General features: G+C 33.8%; 1 pseudogene; it reads left to right on the forward strand.

Annotated features, from left to right (window-relative positions):
• Positions 1-218: 218 nt before the first annotated feature.
• Positions 219-6,132, forward strand: LOC149552138 (alpha-dioxygenase 1-like; annotated as a pseudogene).
• Positions 6,133-21,891: the final 15,759 nt, after the last annotated feature.

The following is a 21,891-nucleotide window of genomic DNA, read 5'->3' on the forward strand; positions in this document are numbered from 1 at the left end:
ATAATATATTATCACCCCAAACTGGTCTGACTTTTGATCCTCCTCATACAAAACATACTGCTGATGGATTTAGAAGTGAACTTACATGCATTCAATCCTATAGGTTCTCTAAGAGGCCTATTGTAGACCGATTCGACAAACATCATACTGTTTCAAATTATATAGCACAATTGGAGCTTGCATCAAAAATTTAAAATAATGAGTCGGTTGTAGTTTGCATGGTGTATCAAAATCAGAGTAGGATTCATCCTCCTGTTGCTTCTACAGATCCTTCTCTTCCACCTGGTCACTTATGCCAACATTTCACTTTGCCTCCACCAGCTAATAAGAAAAGAATAGGGCCTCACTGTAAGTTGTCACTACCATTAGCATTGAAAAACATGTACAATAAATTAAATATATTCAATGTATTCTAAGCTTAAGAAAAGAAAAAATTTTGTCATCAACTTTTATCTGATTGAATTAGCATAGACTTCCAATCTTACTTGTTGGATGCTTCTTAAGACATTTTTCTTACAACATGCCTAGGTTGTTATCTGCCTATTGAGGAGGCAAGAAAGCTCATGCCTGCTATTCCTTTTGCTACCCTTGTTAAGGAATTGACATATGTTACCAAAGTGGCATTTGCTATGCCAACACAAGGCAATAGTGGTTCTAATTTTGGTGGCTATCCAACATTAAAGTAGAGAGATGATTATTTTAATGTGCAGGTGTCTATGCATGTGCACTACAGGTCAATTTCTATTTTATACTTGGTATTTGACAAGTGATGTTTTTCAAGTATTTGCATTAGCATGTAATTGCAAATTTTTAAATACCAGCTTTGAGACATATTACTGAAGTCATTTGAATGATAAATATTAATCTTTTGTCACTGATTATATTTTCAGTTTTGTGAAAGGATCTACACCAGGTAATGCAACTGGGTTCGACTTTCAGAGAGAAGATATTATTGATATGAACCACTGCCATGGGATTGTTGTTGCTTCAGCTATATTTGGTTTGTTTCCTTAACATAAATATCATAATCTATTACTTTTTGTATTGAAATCTAATGAACTCTTTTCATAGATGTTCTCCATGGCTTATTCTTTAGATTTGTTATGGCAGACAACTATGATGAGATACAATAGCCTGAAAACATTAGCGAGATGTCTAAAAGGGAAGTCTGCCTTATGTTTGTTGATGAGACAACAGAATCATTCTTAAGAAAAATTTCTACTTCCAAAAATTCAAAGATGATTGGACTATGGAGAATAGTGGTGGTTCATAATCTACCTTATTCTAATGGATGCTGCACTAGAAAGGTATGATGATTTCATACTTTTCTCCATCTTAATATTTGATGATGGAAACCAATTATGGCTATCTGAAGTGGAGAAAAATACTTTGGAACTTAGTAGGTGTAGGAGTAGGGGTATTTTGTGGTTGTTAATCAATGATTTCTACCTCTTTGATTAACCTTGAAGTGAGACTTATCCTATAAACAACACATTAAAAAGGAAATTTACATTTACTCTCTAAACTATGAATTTTGAGTGTTATTTGTGCTAGGATCATTTTTATGTGGTTCAAATGTATGTTGGTGAATTTCCATTAGATGATTCATGGAATTTTGGATTTCTTATTGGCTTTTTAATTATTATTCAAATTGATACATACCCTTGACTCTTGAGGCTAGAAATAGTACACATAAAATGTAACTATAATTAGTAAGTCCAGCATTAGAAAGCAATATACATCCACTTGATAAACCATGGTTGATGAGGGTGTTCTACCTAGGTACTTTCCTTTTGGTCAAACATTCATTATTCAAAATTGAATTTTCGGTATTGAATTATAAGAAATTGAGAAATTATTCAACTTTTAGAAAATGTATTTGTACCTTTTATCAAGTTATTTTGTTTGCAGCATAGTACATTGTTAGCAGATTCATATGGCTCTGCGCTCTTCTTGTTATGTTCTCTTTCCAAGTAATGCCCTTCAATTTTCAAGGAGCTATCTTTAAGCACAATGTAATTTTGAATATCATTTTATTTTATAGTCATCGAATCATTTGTAATAATAAGGGCCAATACAAATTTATTAGATGATTATTATATACCCATTTTTTTTGTATGGGGCCTACATTATGTAAATTAATTTTGTCTTGGTTGAAGGTCTATTTACATCCCATTTTGAAATCATAATGAAATCACTCAAAGGAAATCATTTACATGGTATCTCCTAAATGATTTCCTTTGACCAAGAAAAAATTATAATAAAATGTGCAAAAAATTACACCACAAAGAAATGGACACACGCAATAGTTTCCCTTGCCTATAAATGTTGCATCTCTCTTTCGAGTGTATACTAAATTGGCATTTTTAGCTTATAATTGTATTTGATTATTTAATATCTATTCTGTGGATTTGTTAAGATTGCTGGAGTTTATTTTACCCACTTGCAAAGTGCTTGACAAGAATTTATATTCAGTCTATTCCAGAATGGGATTCATAGACAAAATCCTCATTCTTGTATGCCCACAACAATTTTTAAACAGCTTTCAAAATTACAACAATTTTCTTGGTACAGATTTTCCTTGTGTGGGAGGAGGAGTTGATTAATTGACTAACTATTTTTTCATTTTCAGACTATACACTTTGTGGACAGGGCGTTTGCATGGCATAAATTGCTTGTATTTCTTGGACTGGTGTATCTGGAGATAAGGAGACCATTGCACCAGCATTATAATCTATTAATTGTGGGATCAAAACTAGTGGGTGTGAGATATAATCATGTAGATTATCCATAGAGAACAATAGATGGAAAGTACAACAACCCATTTGATCAAGTAGGGAGTTAAGGCACTTTTCTTGGAAGAAACATCCTACCTTCTCCTCAGAAAGATGAGGTGATTATCAAAACTTATCAATTATTATTTAAATAGAATTTTACCTTATTTTATGTAAACAAAAATGTTTGTGTTTTTATTTAAATCCACATAGTCTCAAACTTATTTGGTTGACAGAAAGAGGCAGTATATTCCATTACAATTAGGAGTGTATTCTATTTCAACTACCTCAGGCATGATTCTGACCTTATCTTTTCTTATGTTTTGATTCTTGTATTCAAGAAGACTTGGACCCTTTATAATTGTTGACACCTTCTAAGAGCTCTAGCAACAACCCCTTGCTCAACGAATAGTAGTTCCTAGAAAGAAAAAAGACATGCCCCTTTTATGCTCCCAAGTCCCCCTTTCCTTAATAGGATTGGAACCCATGACCCAACTTTGATATAATTTATTAGAACATAGTTTGCTATAGGGAATAAAGATTCACCTTTAAAGACAATATAAATAATAGAGATAAATGTAATAGAGATAAACACTTTTATAGGAGGTAGTTAGGATTGAATTGAGTAGTTTTTTGAGTCAAATTTATTGACTCACATTTCATGAATAGTATTTCACATGAACCTATCTTCTCTCATGAAAATGAATGGAACACTTAGAACTCATTGGATGTAGGTGATGTTTATAGAGCTTAACTAGCGGTAATTCCTAAGAGGTCACCATCCTAGTACTACTACTCCAACTTGAATGTGCTAAACTATGAAGTTTCCTCCATGGTTAAACTCACTCTACCTAAAAATCCATTTGCAAAACCTTCACCAAGGTTGTGCCTTATGAACCATTCATTAGAAAACCCCTTGAGCTCATCAATTGATAAGTGGGAGATATTTACCATAGCTAGTCAAATTGTGATATTGTTATTAGAATTCATTTGTGTAGTTTTTTGAGTCAAACTCATTGGCTCATTTTACTTGAGTAGTGGTTCACACGAACCCATATCTCATGAAAATGAAAGGAACACTTAGCTCTCATTGGATCTAGGTGATGCTCATAGAGGTGAAGCATGGGGACTTCCCAGAAGCTCACCCATCTTAGTCTACTCCAATTTGAACACATTGAACTATGGAATTTTAGACTATTTTTAATTGGCTCCCACTTTGATATTTTTGAGCTGGATGTTTTGATTTTTTGTAACTTGAATATTGAAGATTTTTTAAGATTTAAAACAAAATGTAACTCTTCCCCACTAATTTAGTGAAAAAAAAACTTGATTTTTGGTAAACTAATTTCAATTCAATCCATTTGACCAGAAAAAATTGAAACCTATTGATTTACTTGAAAAATACTTGTCAACTTAATGCATCTCTTTTTCCTAAAAAATAATTCTTCCAACAATAATTTCACCGTATTCTTCTTAGCTAAAAAAGAATATCTCCAAGGGGTGCACTCCAAGCCTTGTGAAATCTAGTTTATCTACAACTTCCTTCAAATTTCTAGACATAAAATCTAAATGGTATGTTCTTGATGTGTAAACAGCTTATGAGGCCAAATCCCATGGTAGTTTCTACTAAGATACTTGCAAGGAAGAAGCTAGTTGTCAGAGACAAAAAATTTAACATGCTTGCTACTTTGTGGATTCAGTTTATGATTCATGACTGGGTTGATCATGTTGAAGACACTAAACAAGCAAGACATAGGCAGCTTAGACATCACAAAAATACTTCATTTTTAAATAGTTGAAGGTTTTTTTTTTCAAGTTTAATTTTATTTTTAGTATGTGATGTTTAAAGATAACCAATGAAGAAAACTTTTTTTATTTTTTTGTTTCATGTATTCTCAATATATGAATGTTTCTCACATAAAGATCTTTTTGCAGAAAAAGTTAATTGCCCCACAAGTAGTTGCACAGCAATGCCCACTTAAGACATTCAATTTTTTTGAATCTAAAGAAGTCCCTACTAGTTTTTATGATATAAAAAAGGGATACCTTAATAGGAGAACTACCTGGTGGTAAGAAAACTGTATTCAGTTGGAAATAATTCAATTTTTGAAATGGGTATACTATTCTATCCAAAAATGAGTCAAAATCATAGACCAGCTTAACTATTTAATCTAAATTCAAGGATCAATTTAGACATTCTTTTTCTTTGTGATCTATAATGAGTATATTTGTAGGGATGTGAGTGAAGTATATGGGAACAAGTTTGAGCAGTCAAAAAAGTTGAGAACATTCAAAGATGCCAAGTTAAAATTGGGCAAAGATGGCCTTCTTCTTCACTTGAATGATGGAGTTGCTATCTCCGGAGATGTGCCCAATCCATGGGCTAGGTTGTCAATACTCCAAGCCTTATTCATTAAAGAGCATAATGATATTTGTGACATGCTTAAGGTAATTTTGTTTTTGTCATCATATTTGTAGTGGAAAGGGATCTCATAGGGATATAGTTGTTATGCCAACACTCTCCTCATTATATATAGACAAAGGGTCAAAGAACTTTAGGGACATCTTGGTGGTGGAGAGTGTGGCAATAAGGGATCTCATTGGCTATATCATCACTACACCTACAAATTCATGATATTCTCATCCTTTTAAAATATTTCCACTAACTTTTACAGACAAACTAGAGTACGAGTGAACTGTGGTTTATTTCTTTAATATCTGAATGGCTTAAACATCACACGCTAAGACTTGATTCTTAGACTAATAAATACTTAAATTTGACTTATTTTTCTAAGCTTAATTTTTTTCTTAATGTATAATATTTAAGAATGATCATTTATATCTTAGTTGCTGAATTAGATTTAATCATTTATAAGAACTTGTAGGAAAACTACCCTCATTTGGACAATGAAGAACTATATCACCATACAAGATTAGTAACTTCAACAATTATTGCAAAGATCCACACCATTGACTAGACAATTGAGCTACTCAAAATAGACACTCTCCTTGCTACCATGCGTGCAAATTGGTATGTCATCTTCATTAACAGAAAATAGTGCTTGAAGCTTAGAAAGACTTTAAATAAATAAATAAATGTCATAAAAGTATCCATTAATTATAGAGCACAAATATATAGTTAAATTTTCACTCTCACATGTTTGCAAGAAAAAATACTTTGATTGTTATGAACCATGAAGTCTAGTGTTACTAATTCTATAGAAGTGGATTGATTCATTTATATGATGGTATGGGTGTGAGTAGGTATGGATTGCTAGGTAAAAAATTGAAGGACAAATTTGGTCATACTGGGAGTTCTCTACTAAGTGGCTTCATTGGAATGGTGAAACCTTATTGATGATAAAGAAGCCATTGACATGGTATCTCCTAAATCAATAGTCTTAACAAACCTAAGAAAATAAATTAAAGTTTAATGATTTACAAGTGTTTCTTACATAATGATTTGAAGCATCTTTTACAATTAGAAGTCTCTTTTACAACTAGTAGTGGATAAGTTCGTATTACTATTTTCAGTTTTATGATTATCCTACATAGGCTGGTCAATCACTCTAAAAATAAGCTGAGATATCTCTTAGGAGTCTTATATATCTTTGATTTTGTCTCCATTTCTATTTGATCTTATTGCCTTGGATACAAGGTTGATTGGGAAATATCTAATTCTACTTTATGATTGAAAATGCATTCAGAAAACAATGTTATGTGTATGGTACTACACTAGATTCAGTAGCTAAGGTCAAGGGACTCGTAAAGTTTTATCTTCAAGCAGAACTTGAGGCGTGAAAGTTTTAGATTGAAGTTGGAGGCAATGTGCTATGGGTTTTTGACTTTGGACCTGGAAGATTTGGTTCTAAGGCAATATTTATACCCACAAATTTTGGGTTAGATCTAGAGGAGGATGATGGTTACTTGATCTATTTTGTTCATGATGACAACACTGGGTATGGTTCTAGCTTACATTCAATTTTTTTGAGTCCTGAGTTGTCTTATATTTTTCTCTAGAGATGATAAGAAGAAACTTATATTTATGTGAAGGCTATTGTCTCTCAAATACATGATTAATAGGTTGTCTAGTACATGCCACTATTTCGAGAGATATAGTCTTTAATAAAATGGCTCAGAATAATAACAATACCATAGCCAATACTGAAACTAGGATTGGGATAAATCATAGTATTTACTATTAATCACTATATTAGCAGGTGACATGTTAGGAAAAAATTGATTATGTTAGAGAAATTAGTGGTTATGAGATGATCAATCAAGAGGAAATAGTTGAGAGCTTAGAGTGACACAATTTTCAGATGATGATATGAAATGAAATGGGCATGCGAGTAGAAAGAAACTAGAAAGATATTGTGTACAAATGAAGGCATGAAATGGAGGGTTTTGGAGCACTCAACATTTAGTACATATTACCATTCAAGATCAAATGAAATTGAATGCCGAGTGTCTATGCTGAGTGCTCCAAAACCATCCATTTCATGCCTTCATCTATACATAATCTTTCTCTAGTTTCTTTCTACTCGCACGCCCATTTCATTTTATATGATCATCTAAAAATTGTGTCACTCTAAGCTCTCAACTATTTCCTCTTGATTGATCATCTAATAACTGCAGATTTCTCTAAAAAAAAATTGACCAAGCATTGGTCAAAATTTTGACCAATGCTTGAGGGTTTTCTACCAAGCATTGGTCAAAATTTCAACTAATGCTATGCAGTTTTCTACCAACATTGGTCAAAATTTTGACCAATGCTTGGTCAAAAACCCTCAAGCACTGGTCAAAATTTTGAGCAACATCTGGGTGCAAATTGTACCATGGTAACACACAGTTTTTGACCAACACATTGTTCAAAATTTTGATCAACCAAATTTTGGTCAAAATTTTGATGGGAAAATTTACAACCAATGGGTTGGTCAAATTTGGTTGAAAGTTGGTCAAAATTTTTGACCAATAATGGTCGAAGAATGACCTCAAATGTACTAGTTTATGAACCTCATACCCTGCCAAATCTATCTGAGAGAAAAGAAGCTTCATCTCCTGAGTCCTTAGAAACTCCTATAGTTATTGAGTTACAGATAGTGCAACCTAAGCTACAAGGACCCGAGTAACAATCAAAGGCTACCGAGCTAGTTCAAACCAAGCCTGATGGACCCAAATCATAGACAGAAGAACTTGAGCTTGAAATTAAAATTCAAGAAGAAGATGGTGGAACTCATTCAAAAACCAAAGAGCTCATGTTAGCAAGATATGTCAGAAGGCATCATGCACCTAATCAGATCATTAGAGACAAATCAGATAGAACAATGACAAGAAGCAAATTAAAAGGTACATGTTTACTTGTTGAATTTGAACCTAGAAGTGTTAAGGATGTTCTAGAAAATGAAAGTTAGATTGAAGCAATGAATGAAGAAATAGAACAGATAGAAAAGAACAAAACATGGACTCTTTTTCCTAGACCCAAGGACAAAAATGTAATTGGTACAAAGTGGGTATTTAGAAATAAGCTAAATGAAGATGGAAAAGTTTCAAGAAATAAAGCAAGATTAGTATGCAAAATTTATTCTCAAGAAGAAGGTATTGACTATGGTGAAAAAATTTCTCTTGTACCAAGACTAAAAGGTGTTAGAACTTTACTAGCATATGCAGTACATAGAATATTTAAAGTATATCAAATAGATGTCAAATCTACATTCTTAAATGGAATTCTTGATGAGGAAGTCTACATTGAGCAACCAGAAGGTTTTGTAGATCCTAAAAAAAGAGACATGATTTGCAAACTACACAAAGAATTATATGGTCTCAAACAAGCCCCCAAAGCTTGGTATGAAAGACTTCATAATTACTTGGTATAGATTGGTTTTAAAGGAGAAATGACAAAAATAGTCTGTATATCAAAGGACCAGATAAGAAGATTGTGTTGGTAGAAATATTTGTTGATGATACTCTATTTATAGGAAGTGATGACTTATGAAAAGAATTTTTAGAAGAAATGAGTAAAGAATTTGAGATGTTCATGTTTGGTGAAATAAAAATTCTTTGTTGGGTTGTAGATACAACAAAGTAAAGATGATATCTACATCACTCAATCCAAATATATCAAGGGGATACTAAAGACATTTGGAATGGAAGATTCAAAACTTGTTGGGACCCCTATGTCTACTTTACATAAGCTTTCCAAAAATGATGATTCCAAGGTAGTAGATTAGACCACATATAGATCAATGATTGGAAAATTATACTATGTAGTACATACAAAGCTTGATATTGCATTAGAAATTGGAATGGTGACAAGATTCTTAGCAAATCCTAGAGAAAATCACATGATGGCAATCAAGAGAATCATGAGATATCTAAAAGGTATTGAAGAATATGGCTTATGGTACAAATTTGGAGGCAATTTGGCCTTGAAAGTATTTACTGATGCTGATTGGGTAGGAAGTCTTGATGATAGAAAAAGCACTAGTGGTGGAGCATTCTTTCTTGGTAAAAGACTAGTATCTTGGACAAGCAAGAAGCAAAATTATACATCTCAATCCATAGCAAAGGCAGAATATGAAGCAACAAGAGTCAATTGTTCTAACATTGTTTGGTTCAAACAACTATTGGAAGGAATGAAGGTAGAGATCAAAGATCTAGTTGTCATATATTGTGATAACACAAGTGCAATCAACATATCAAAGAATCTAGTAATGCATTCCAAAACAAATCATATTGCTATAAAATATCATTTCTTAAGAGAATTAGTGCAAAATAAAGAGGTTAGACTAGAATATGTGAATACAAAAGAATAAATTGTAGACATATTCACCAAGCCATTACCTAAGGATGCATTTCTATATCTAAGATGTAAGCTAGGGGTCATTCCCCTATCTGAAATTCACTAAATGAAATTTAGTAAATGCATCAACTAGAACTTGTTGAAGATCAATAAGTTGTGCAGAAGTGGCAAGGGAATATTGTAGATGAATCTATACTTAAGGTAATCAATACTTAAGGTACATTGGTATTTACATAATTATTGTCTTTGGCATGTGTTGTCAAAGAGGGAGAAGTTTACTTTCATATCTCTAAGAAATTTTTGAACCAGAATACAGTAAAGAACCAAAGAGGGAGAAGTTTTCAAAGAAGAAGTTTGCTAAAAGAGGAAGAATGTGAAAGAATTGATTAATATCAATTCTACACAACTCAAGAAGAACCTGTTAGCCAATAACCTATTACAAGAGACGAAAAGTGGAGATAGAAGAAAAGTTTCTCTCAAATGTGAAAAAATTCATAAGAGATAATGAAAAACTACAATGCTAAACCTTATAAAGGTGAGATAGAAACCCTAAAAGAAAAAGCTAGGTTGCACATTATTAATTAATAATGCACCTAAATGAAACTTAAGTAACTAGAGTAATAGAAACTTATATAATTAAATCAATATGATTTGATTAATAAGCATAAATGAAAAAATACTCTAATACCCCCCTTAAGATGAAAGCAGGGAGTAAGCTTACCTAGCAAAGCTATGAAAGCAAAAGCAAATGGGTCTTGACAACAAGTCCTAATTAGGTACCCAGTACAAGGAAATCTCTATAAATTGGAGTAAAGGAGAAAACCCAGTGGGAAAAACCCCTCTCCAAAAAGAGATGTAATATCTTCAAAAAACTCTCTCAATGCCATAAGTACAATGCATCATTTCAACACCCCCCTCGTGAGAGATGGTTGAGGCTCCAAAGCCCCCTTGGAATAAAAGAACCCCCAGATCAATGAACAATCCACTATGACTCCAATGTAGAGGAGTGAAAGTCAGTGCAAATTGTAGAGGGAACCTTGGAAGCCGAGGTTTCATTGGAAGGCCGAACTAATGCTCAGAGGAGTAAACATGAGGATCCTAAAAGGGAATCCCCAATGTAAGTGGTATGATAGGTGTGCAGACATTGTCATCAAAGAGGAGATGAATGTCCTCTATAGAATCCTCAACAACTGCACCTAGTGGCTTGATGAATGGAGTTGGAGGATTAGGCAATGCTGAAGAACCCTGCTAAATAGAAAAGAGCTCAAGAGGAGGTGGCAAGGTAGTCACAATAGCAGTCTCAGGAACCACACAGAGGTTCAAGCAACTTGATTGTACCACATGATGCTCTCTCAAAGGAGGAGAGTCATGCCTTGACAAAGGTGGACCAAAGTGTGAAAAGGAGTAGAGATGAGCGGAAAGATCAACTATCCCTATAGCAACGATACCTCATGTCATACTATCCTAGATGAAAATTGAATCTAGAGTGAACTCAACTATCTTCCCAGACCCACTGTGAGAAATTTGATAAATCAAGAGAAGGTTTGTAGATAGAGATGGAACATATAAAAAATCATTAAATGTGTCATCCTGAATGCATACAATGCCTTTTTGACAGATTGTCATAATAATGTTATTCCCAATGATAATATGGGGAATAGGAGAAGCCTCAAAAGAAGAGAATATCTCTTGAGAAGATCCCATATGGTGAGAAGCACTTGAATCCAACATCCAAGGGACTTGTGAAGGGAATGTGAAAGAAGCCCGTAATGCATGGCCCTTTCAAAGATCATGTCTAGCAATAGGAGTGATAGTGGAAGACTTATAAGAAGACCCTTGTCAGCCAGAAGAGGATGGAGACGAAAGATTTCTCTTCTAAATAAGAGCTTGCAAATTTGCTATCTATTTCTCGTAACTATCAAACTTCTTCTGATAGAAAAGTGACTCATCATGTGTTCCTTTTTGATAATAGGAACATGTAGGTCTCTTAGTCTTTTGTTTCTCCTTCTTAAAAGAAAATGGTGGGCCAGTAGAGTGTTGAGAAGAGGAATCCGATATCTGCTTTAGCTTCTATGTACTCTAAGGTGGCTTGGCAAGCAATACCTATGACTATGAACCTATAAGAGAATTCATCTGAGTAAGATTTGATTGCTTAAGAGTCAACTGGTCACAAAAGGTCTCAAAAAAGGGCATAAAATGTCATGCAACTAGAGCATCCATACTGGATTAGAAGGTAGAAGTGAAAATCTAATAAGATCCTTGAAGCTTGGACAATATTAGGAAGATACACTCATCATTAGACTTTGTCTTTCAAGAAGCCTGTAACATAGATCAAAGAGACTTGAATTTCATCAAGAAATCCTCAATGATGGTGAAGGATTTAGGTATAGAGGAGATAAACTCTGCATCTATCTATAGAAGCATGAACTGATTCATTATTCCAAATAAGGTTGAAAAATTGTCGCACATAGCCTTGGGTGTATTCAAACCATCTAGGTGAAATAGTAACCCATCTAAAATATTCATTGCAATGAGGCCCATTACCTCATCCATTTTATTGTGCTACATAAGAAGCTCATAAGGCCTCTGCAAAACTGGCTGAGTTGCATCAAGACATGACCATAATCCCTTTTCCATAAGTAATCTGGTCATCTATCCTTTCCAAGTATGGTAGTTGTGTGGTATAAGGTAGGCAAAATAAGAGTCTTCCATTGAGAGAAGAAGACGAAAGTATAAGGGTCTCATTCTGATTTAAAGTACAGAAAAGAAAATGAAACCCCCCCCCCCCCCAATAGATAATGATATCCCTCAAATATCAAAGAAAAAAACTTTAGAAAACATAAAAATTGAGAAATGAACCTAGATTTCAAATGCAGAGAAGAGGGAAACAAAAGCCTCTACTTAAACACAAAAATTGGAAGCTCAAACAAACTCAAAATCAAATGAAACTAGTATCATTGTCTTTGTCTTTGAACCAGCTTCCTGACACTTCTTTCAGATCAAAAAAAGACCTATGTATGCCCAAGTTATGGCCAAAAAACCAACTGTAGGTCCAAAAAAGGAGCTCTTTAGAAAATTACAGACTAGGGAAAAAATTTGACATGAAATTTTGATGACATCATTGCTGATAGTGTGCTGATGTGGTAGTTGAATAGGCATTGATGTCACTGGTTGACTGGTCACTAATGTGATGGTTGATTGGTGTTGATGGCATTGGCTGACTATGATTGATGTGGACCTTGAAATACATGCCCAAAAAAGCAAATTTTTTTGCATGTGTAGATGCCAAATAATCTCACCAAATTTGGTGGATCTCCTAAAATGATGCCAAAAAAGGTGAATCTTACAAAAAGGGCCACCAAATGTGGTAGATGCATTTTTTTTTATTATAAAAAATTGATTAAAAAAAATTTCCATTTGACGCATACTGCATACTTCTCTAACACATACCGCACACACAGGTGTACCACAGGTGCATGTATCCACTGACATTAGTTGAACTCTCTGACGTAGGTGTACCAACATCAAATGAACCTTGGATTGCATGCCAATGGTTAAATTTTTTACAGATTGCTCTAGTAACCAAAATAGGTCAAATTCTATATCGAAATTCTCCAGATCGATCCTTTGAATCCATTGGTGAGGTCTATTTTGGCTCAGGAGGTCTCCAATAAAAGTGTATCCCTAGATCCAACCAAAAAAAACTTCTAAAAGATCAAACCCTTGAAGCTCTAGAAAATTCTTCAAATCAAGAACAAGCAGCCATAGATCTAAGCTCTGATACCATGAAAGAATTGATTAATATCAATTCTACACAACCCAAGAAGAACCTGTTAGCCAATAACCTATTACAAGAGAATAAAAATGAAGATAGAAGAAAAGTTTCTCTCAAATGTGAAAAAATTCATAAAAGATAATGAAAAAGTACAATGCTCAACCTTACAAAGGTGAGATAGAAACCCTAAAGGAAAAAGGTAGGTTGCACATTATTATTTAATAATTAATTAATAATGCACCTAAATGAAGCTTAGGTAACTAGAGTAATAGAAACTTATATTACATAAATGAAAAAATACTCTAATAGAATTTTCTAAATGAACTTGGTTATAGCTATTATAGATAGAATCTAGTGAAAGGAAGAGTTCATTTTGATAGAGGGGGTTCTCAAGGCCAAATTGAAAATTTCATTGTGCTATGACGTGTTGCCATCAATGCCAAAGAGGTAGATTATTGGATAAAATTGGTTAATTGTGTGTTTTCTTTGATGTTACAAAAATGTCATATCATTATTAGTCAGTGTCTACCAAGTTCACTTGGGTGTCAAAGGAAAAGTTGTAAAAAGTGAGTGTTAACCAAGCTCACTCGATTAATGAAGGAAAGTTGGATGGAACTAGTGCCAACTGAGCTCACTCAGTTGTCAAAGGATTTTTTTGAGTTTTTAGTGTTAATCGAGCTTCTATTGGTTAAAAAAGGAAATCATTTCTAAGTTATTTTCTACAAAGCTGGGTCTGCTAACAAAGAATTTTCTTATTTTAGCATATTAAGCTTAATTGATTTATCTATTGATTAAGCTGACTATGGTGATGAATATTGATTATTCTAAGTTATATTTGAGCTAACTTGACACAGTGGGAGATATAAGTATAAGGTCAAGTTGTGATTTCAAAGTGTGAAAGAAAAAGAGATGATGATGTGATTGAAGATCTAATGATGAGAAGAGGAAGAAAATTTAAAAGGATAAGAAAAATATCCTTGTGGAGTAGCCATGATATATTTAATTAGGAAGGATCAAGTACAAGCTAGAATAGAGATCTATAATCAGAAATTCAATTGCATTCAAATTAGGTCATCTCATTGTTATTCTCTAACCATTGTAGCAGTGATCTAAATCTCCTAACAAAGTTAGCTTAATAGCTATTTGCAAATCCTCTAACAAGGTGGCAATTCCATTGAATTGTTCTCAAGACCTCTAACAAGGCCACTCTTAATAGGGTGATTAAATCCTTTAATATAGTCACACCTAACAGTGTGTTTTTTAACCTTTAACAAGGTTGGCTCCTAATAGGGCTCACTTTAGAAGAGTGAAAAATAGTAACTAGTTGCATTTGGTGGTATTTTCCAAATTGGGTTTCCACGTTAAATCTTGGTGTCAAATGTGTTCATGCTATTTTATTTTATGTGTTTGAAAATAAGTTAAATTAATGATAATCACATATATCATCTAAAGGTTTATGTATTAATAATTTATCGAGCTAATCCTATTATTACCAAGTTACATCATTCTGTGTGTTTACCAAGCTTCAACAGTATTCAATTATCTATTTGCATTTTGTACTGACATCTAAGGGATCTGAGATTTATTTTTGTAGTAATTGATTCATCCCTCCCCTCTTAGTTACTCCTCTTATATTTTCAACATAAACTACTTCCCATCTATAACATATTCTTTTAAACATCGGGCCAACTATAAGGCTAGACCCTTCTTCTACTTAAGGCTCTACAAAACCTAGGTAGGTGAACCAATTAGATTCTTCATATGGTACCAATATTGAAAGCATAGACTAAATATAAAAAAAACATATTAAACCCTTATATCTTCTATACTTATGCAACTATCATAGACATGGAATAGATAATGACACGACCTAAGAAATTTATAAGGTAACCGAGGGCATCCTTTCAAATCTTAAATGAAAAGGGAAATGGAGGATTATAATTGTTGATTTCAAAAAATCCCCAAATATGCAACAATGAGAACAAGTTGATCCTATAGCTAATCATTTCCTTATTTGTTAGGTAATTCCATGAACCACACGCATACATCTATGATACCAGTGACATATTCCATACATCAAGATATCAAATCTATCTTATTACTTTATAAATCAGACATCTATGTTCATAAATATCTCATTCTCATGAAATATCCTTCTCAAATAACCAACAACCCTATCAAATACATCAAGAGTTTACTTGGATCTTTGTTCCAATAGAAAAACATACCAGATTTACAACCTTAAGGGGATGCAAATGGATCTAAGTTCTTTGTCACTAAACCACATAACATTGTAGATCACAGAGATAGGAGACAAGAATCAGAATGAAACTAAGAAGATTCTTGCTCACTGTATTCATTTCTTTGAAACTATACATTCAAGATGCATGCGAACCATTCATAAAACCACTAAAAAGATCAAAATTATCTATATTAACTTAACTATTACTATTCATAGAAGAGAAATATGCTAAAGAATAGTATCATAGTCATGAAAACATATAAAAAATTGGAAACTTGGTCTCACAATACTAAGAAAACTCAAGATTGGAACCCACACAATGAATAAAAAAGAGAGAGATAAAAAAAAAAAAAATCTCAAATCTCATCTAGAAGTGACATGTGTCCACTTGAATCTCCATTTCTTGTTGTTGCAAATATGTCTCTCATCTCTCTACAAGTGAAATATGATATGATTCTCATAATTGTTTGTTATAAACTTCAAAATATCTCTTCCTTTATGATGAAAGCCCTTACTTTGCCAAAATATCTAAAATGCTTATGAAATGCTGATAATACCTTCATCAAACTAACTTGGAGGTGAAAAAATCTGCCCCTAACTACATTCATACTACCTCTGATGTTCATCCAATTCACCATTTCATCAAAAATCAAATCTGAACTACCCTAACTGAATGAAACTAAAAAAAGGATACCGGAGACAAAAACTTAAATAACTTCAACCAATGGAATCCTATGCAAAAAAAACTCTAAAAATAGAAAAATCATTCTCTCCCAATTCTTACGATATATAAGTGCTATATTGGCACATCAGAGATGCCTAGAATCTCAAAATGAAAAATAGGCTCCTCGCAAGGGTCTCAGGTCTACATTTTCCTTTAAAATTTATGCAATTTTTTTTAAAAAGTTCTAAAGTAAAAAATTTAGATTATATCCTCTATAAATTTAAAAAGACCTACATGTTCATAAATAGGAAGATAATAAAAAAATATTATTTTATGAATTTTGATTTTCTCTTCATCTATGCATTTTGGGTCAAACTAGGTTTGATTGATTGGACATGTGTCATGCTCTAATTCATTGGCCTTTTGCACTATCATCTAACACCCACCACCTAGGCACCATGTACACACTACTGCTAGTCCTCATTATGCCATGTCTTTCTAGGTCTTTTTCCATGTGGCAACCTCTGATTGGGTCCCTATGTTGCTATCCTCATTAGCACCTTGCCATGTCATCACAACATAGTGACATCACAATACATGGCACCTCGGTCCATGTCATCTACCTCTTCATCACCTCATCACCATGCCATGTCATCATGTCCACCTCACCGACCTTGCCACCTGATGAATTGTCACTATGTCACTATCCTCGTTAGTGACTACCACATCACTGGCAACATAGTGACCTTATGCCATGTGTTGCTATCAGATTCATCATCAGACTACCTCTTTTCATGTTTTGGTTTGTCAAGCAAGTCCAATCATTTCCACATCAGTGACATGTTTTGGTTTGTTTGTTCAAAATATTCTTCAACATCACTAAGGTGGGCCCTCCATGAGCATTCACAAGTTTTTTTCATAAAGCATAAAGCTTCAAACTCATATCATATAAACATAATGATATATAAATACTTTAAGATTCCCACCTAGAAACAATGTGGGATAAACCAAAAACCACACTTCATTAAACCCTCACAGCCAACATGTGAAGGAAACTCCATTACATACCCAATGCAATGTTGGAATGTGGAGACTTGTTTGAGCACCCCACTTTCCAATTAAGATTTGTTCATTGTTTACCTTTTCCATGGGCACTCTTCTTTCCTTGATTGCAATCCATCGCTGGACTAAACCATAGTATTTAAAACAACTTGCACTCATAATCATTCTAATCTAAAATGATGTGACTTTTTTTCATATTCTTTTTATCACTCCTGGTGCCACATTTCATCCTAATTGACTCTTCAATCTCTAGCTAGGAAGGTATTGCCTCACATGGGGAATCTATACCTTTTCTAATTTCTCATTGGATTCACATTGTAAACAATGGGGTTTGGTTTGAAAAAAATGTATACCCTCATGTTCTAGCATATGAGCAAGAGGAAAACCATTCAATAAGCTATGATTTCAAACTTCCAATTTTTTTTTCTAATTCAATGACATCTCGGCTAGTGATGGGACAAGTGGAACTAAAACCATGGATATTGGTCTTTATCCCCATCTCCTCTATTTTGGGGTAAACCCAATTCACTGGATCAAAAGAACTTTCTACTTATTGAAGGAAGGTCTTCTAGGTAACCTCAAATTTATCAAGATGGCTATGCATCCACTTGATCTCAATATGGGACTTGTCACCCAGAGTGGGTTATGGCTATTGGAATTGTTAGAAAGTTGCTCCAATGAACACCTTGACCCAAGCCAATAATAGGTGCCTCTCCCACTTGGAGGATATAATGTAGTAGAGAAAGTAATTTTAATTGCTTTAGCAAGAAGATTTGAAAAGGAAGTCACCATTGGGAGTTTTATTTTAACACATTTATCCATCAATTTCCCTCACTTTTGAACTCCATATTTCCTATAGAGGAAGTCACAGTCACCTACCTATGATTTGGGTGTTGCAGAAGATTTTTTAGTTGATCAAATGATATTCTCCACATTTGGATGCAAGGAGTAACACTACTACATTTGACCTCATTTTTTGACCAAAATTTTTGACCATTAATTAAAAGGGTTTAGGTTGGTCAGATTGTAGAAGGAATTAAAAAAAATCTAAGCCCTTGTTGGTCAAAATTTTGACCAACACGGGCTTAACTTTAAAATGAAATATCATTTTTGATTTCATTGTTGCACGAAGGAGATGGAGCTATAGAACCTTGCTTTCCCGCCATCGGCTCCTCATTTGGAACACTGGGCTCTCCATCTCTCGCATCTGGCTCTAAATCTGGCGAAATGATTCCTCTCGATCATCTGTACCCAAACCTCATCGACTGGTTGAGGTAAAAGGTTTTTCTACTTGCTCCAGGTCTCGATATGTATTACCATATGGCTATGGCCTTCCCATTCGACTTGTGCATGCATTCTGAAGCAACAGATATTGAATAAATTGCTTGAGTTTGCACCAGAGTAGGGGGAGATGACACCATCTACAGTTGCCATTAGCGATCTAGTTGATCGGGCAAATTTGTATGCTAGCATTCTTCCCTCTGCATCCTCTTGTGCCCATCTATAGCCCTTACATCTCTCCATCTCACTAATTCAAAATTTACTGCGAGTTTTGTAGATGGAAAAAGCCAGAGGTTGTATGCTAGGAATTAGTTGAGTGGGGAGAGTGTCTTACTATTGATTGATGGGTTGAGAGAGAGTGGGAGAGTGGGGAAAATAAGAAAGAGGGGGAGATAGAGGTGTGGGAGTTAGAGATGATTTTACAGATACCTTATATGAGAAACCCTTAGATATATCCACTTTAAATCAGTTGACAGAAGAAGTCCCATTCATTGAAAGCCCATATAAAATATACGTTGGTAATCTAGCAAAGACTGTAGCCATTTAAACCCTGAAAAATAAATTTGCAGAGAAGAGGAATGTTTTAGATGGAAAATTCATTTGCATATCGTAAGCGAGAAAGTCATGTGGCTATGGATTTGTTTCGTTTCCATCAAAAGATGACATGGAGGCTGCTATTTCCTCATTCAGTAATGTAGTGAGCTTTCAATGTCCTTACTTAACCTTGCACTTATAAGAGTCAAGTTTATGTTTTTTGGACTAATCAATGAATTTTAATCTTGAATTACCTATTAGTGATACAATACATAAGAGCAAAGAGACCCTTCACACATTCACTGCATTTAACTTTACAAGGTTGCTGATAAGTGCTACAAACCCATTAGCCATTTCAATGCCAACCAACCTTCACCATGCATAAGAATCAAATGTCAAAAATCTTTGAATTGAGTTTTGTCTTAAAAAATGGCAATAACTCAAGAACTTAATCAGTGCTAAAACTGCATTGTTTGTCCATTTGTTACTATTTGTAAATTTGAGTTGTCTTTTAAAAATGACAATAACTATCAGTAACATGATTAGCACCATATCTGTATTATCTATCTATTTATTACTATCTTGTGCTTAATCACAAATTTTGAGGAAAATGGATACAAGTTTCACTACTGCCAAACTTATGTATTTATGGAAAATTGGACCCAGTTCCCTAATTATCCTTTTTTGTGTAATGAACTATCACTCCAATTTCATTCTAATGATTTGATCTGGCTTTGTGCAAAGGTTTCCCCCTCCCTCCAATTGAGTTCACTCCTAAGCTTGACCTTCTTGTGACCTGAAGTTCCATTTGAAGCAACAATGCAAGTTTTGGAGAAAATCTGTGGTACAGCTAATTTTTTCTGAAATCCATGGTACCGCAACATGATTTTCATGTATGAATGTTATAGATGGCCTTTGGATTTCCAATTCCTATTTTTGGCCCATTGTTTCCAATAGCAGCACCTTTAGGGATTATTTTCAAATAATATTGCATGGTCATACCAAAATTTTGGTGGAATTTCAGCTAATTGTTGCATTCAACTTGATTTTGATTTTGGTTTTGCATTCAACTAATGTATATCCTACCTTTCCATCATGTTTGATGTGAAATTTTGGGCATTATATTCATTTCATTATTATTTTAATGGACTCTGGGCAGAAATTATGTGGAATTGCTTGGTATTTACTCTTTAGTATAGTGGATTATCGGTATCTCCCTCAATTTATTGTACAACATAGCTATGCTAGATTTTTTAATTTCACATTGATGGATTGCACAACATCCCCTTAAATTTATCCATGTGTAATTTACTAATTTACAGTGGTATTTAATTACATATTGGAGCCTCATCTAGGATTTGTTTCTGGTTGGATTTCAGACCCTATTTTTCTTAATGGTTGCTACTAACTCAATCTTCAATAAAGTGGTATATTTTGTGCCATGATAAGCGTTGCCTACTGATGCATTTGGTTTTTTTCTCCAGTTATTTTATTGCAAGTTGTGTCTTAAAAAATGTGGGAGTTGTTTATGATCAGTGTTAAAGAATAATGAGTTTCATAATAAAACATTTTTCTTAACCTGTGTTTATAGTTCTCTTAAACGATTTACTGAACCATGTGCAAAATACAATCATTCATGCTTGCAATAATGCAACATAAAGTATAACTGACGAGAAGATGGTATAAAAAATAGAGCTAAAGTTTAGGACACCTAGAAAATGAAAATTTTAAGACCGATTAGTGATTCAAGGACTGCAGTAATATTCCTTCATTTATGAAACCTTTTCTGAGATAACTCACTTGGTATTTTGAGGAAAAACTACATTAGGAGCTTCTTCATGAATATGACGTGGTTTAGTCCTTTCTTTCCTTTTAAAATATTTTTCTTCTAAAATCTTAAAAATGGTTATATGATCTAGGATGAACGTAGTTCCATAGCAATGCAAAATTATTTTGGATCTCTTATTAAGCAAGCACAAAGTACATCAATTATCAACTCCAAAAAATATTCATCTAGGGTTTGATTACTCATGGGGAAACCTAAAGGTTTGACATTTATGATCATTTGGCTTGTCATAGTCTATGCTTGTATCCACTCTTTCTGGTATGTAGCCATTGTGTACTAGTGATTATACCTTTCTTGCGTAGTCTTTGTTGCCCAAGATTTGACCATGAAGTAGGTAAAGAAAGTTCATCATAAGCACACTCAATAGTAAAATTTGGATTGCAAGTTCATCATAAGCACACTCACTACTTCAACAAAATCAAATTTTGGAAGTTTCATTTAATGCGACGAGAACCCACCTTCTATTGGTGTTGGAACCTTCCTCCATTTGGGGCACCAGCCAATCTTCTCCCCCTACCCCCTACAATGACCCCATTACACATTTTTTTTGTTTATAGAATTTATTTATATGTATATTCTTTATGGTTCTTCTTTTCCTTCATTCCTACCTGTGGTGTATATGCCCATTTTGAAGGACCAATCAGTACTAGAGGGTTTTGCTCCAGTTGCATATATCTGAGGAATTCAAATCCCCATTTAGCTTCTTGTTTGCAAAGAGTGTCATTCTGACCTCTAGCAGTTATTATAAAAGTCATTTAGGTACTTAAGGAAGCTATGCTGCATAACCCATATCACTCATATAATCCTCCACTTGAAGGGAGCCCAAAACTAGTTACCATGGGATTATTTTTTGATCAACAGAACATTGACAAAACATATGTGTTAAACTTGCATATGCGAGAGGTTGATAT

Source organism: Cupressus sempervirens, chromosome 6 (assembly GCF_028749045.1).
Source record: "Cupressus sempervirens isolate cs-2001-9-10 chromosome 6, ASM2874904v1, whole genome shotgun sequence".
Classification (NCBI taxonomy): Eukaryota; Viridiplantae; Streptophyta; class Pinopsida; order Cupressales; family Cupressaceae; genus Cupressus; species Cupressus sempervirens.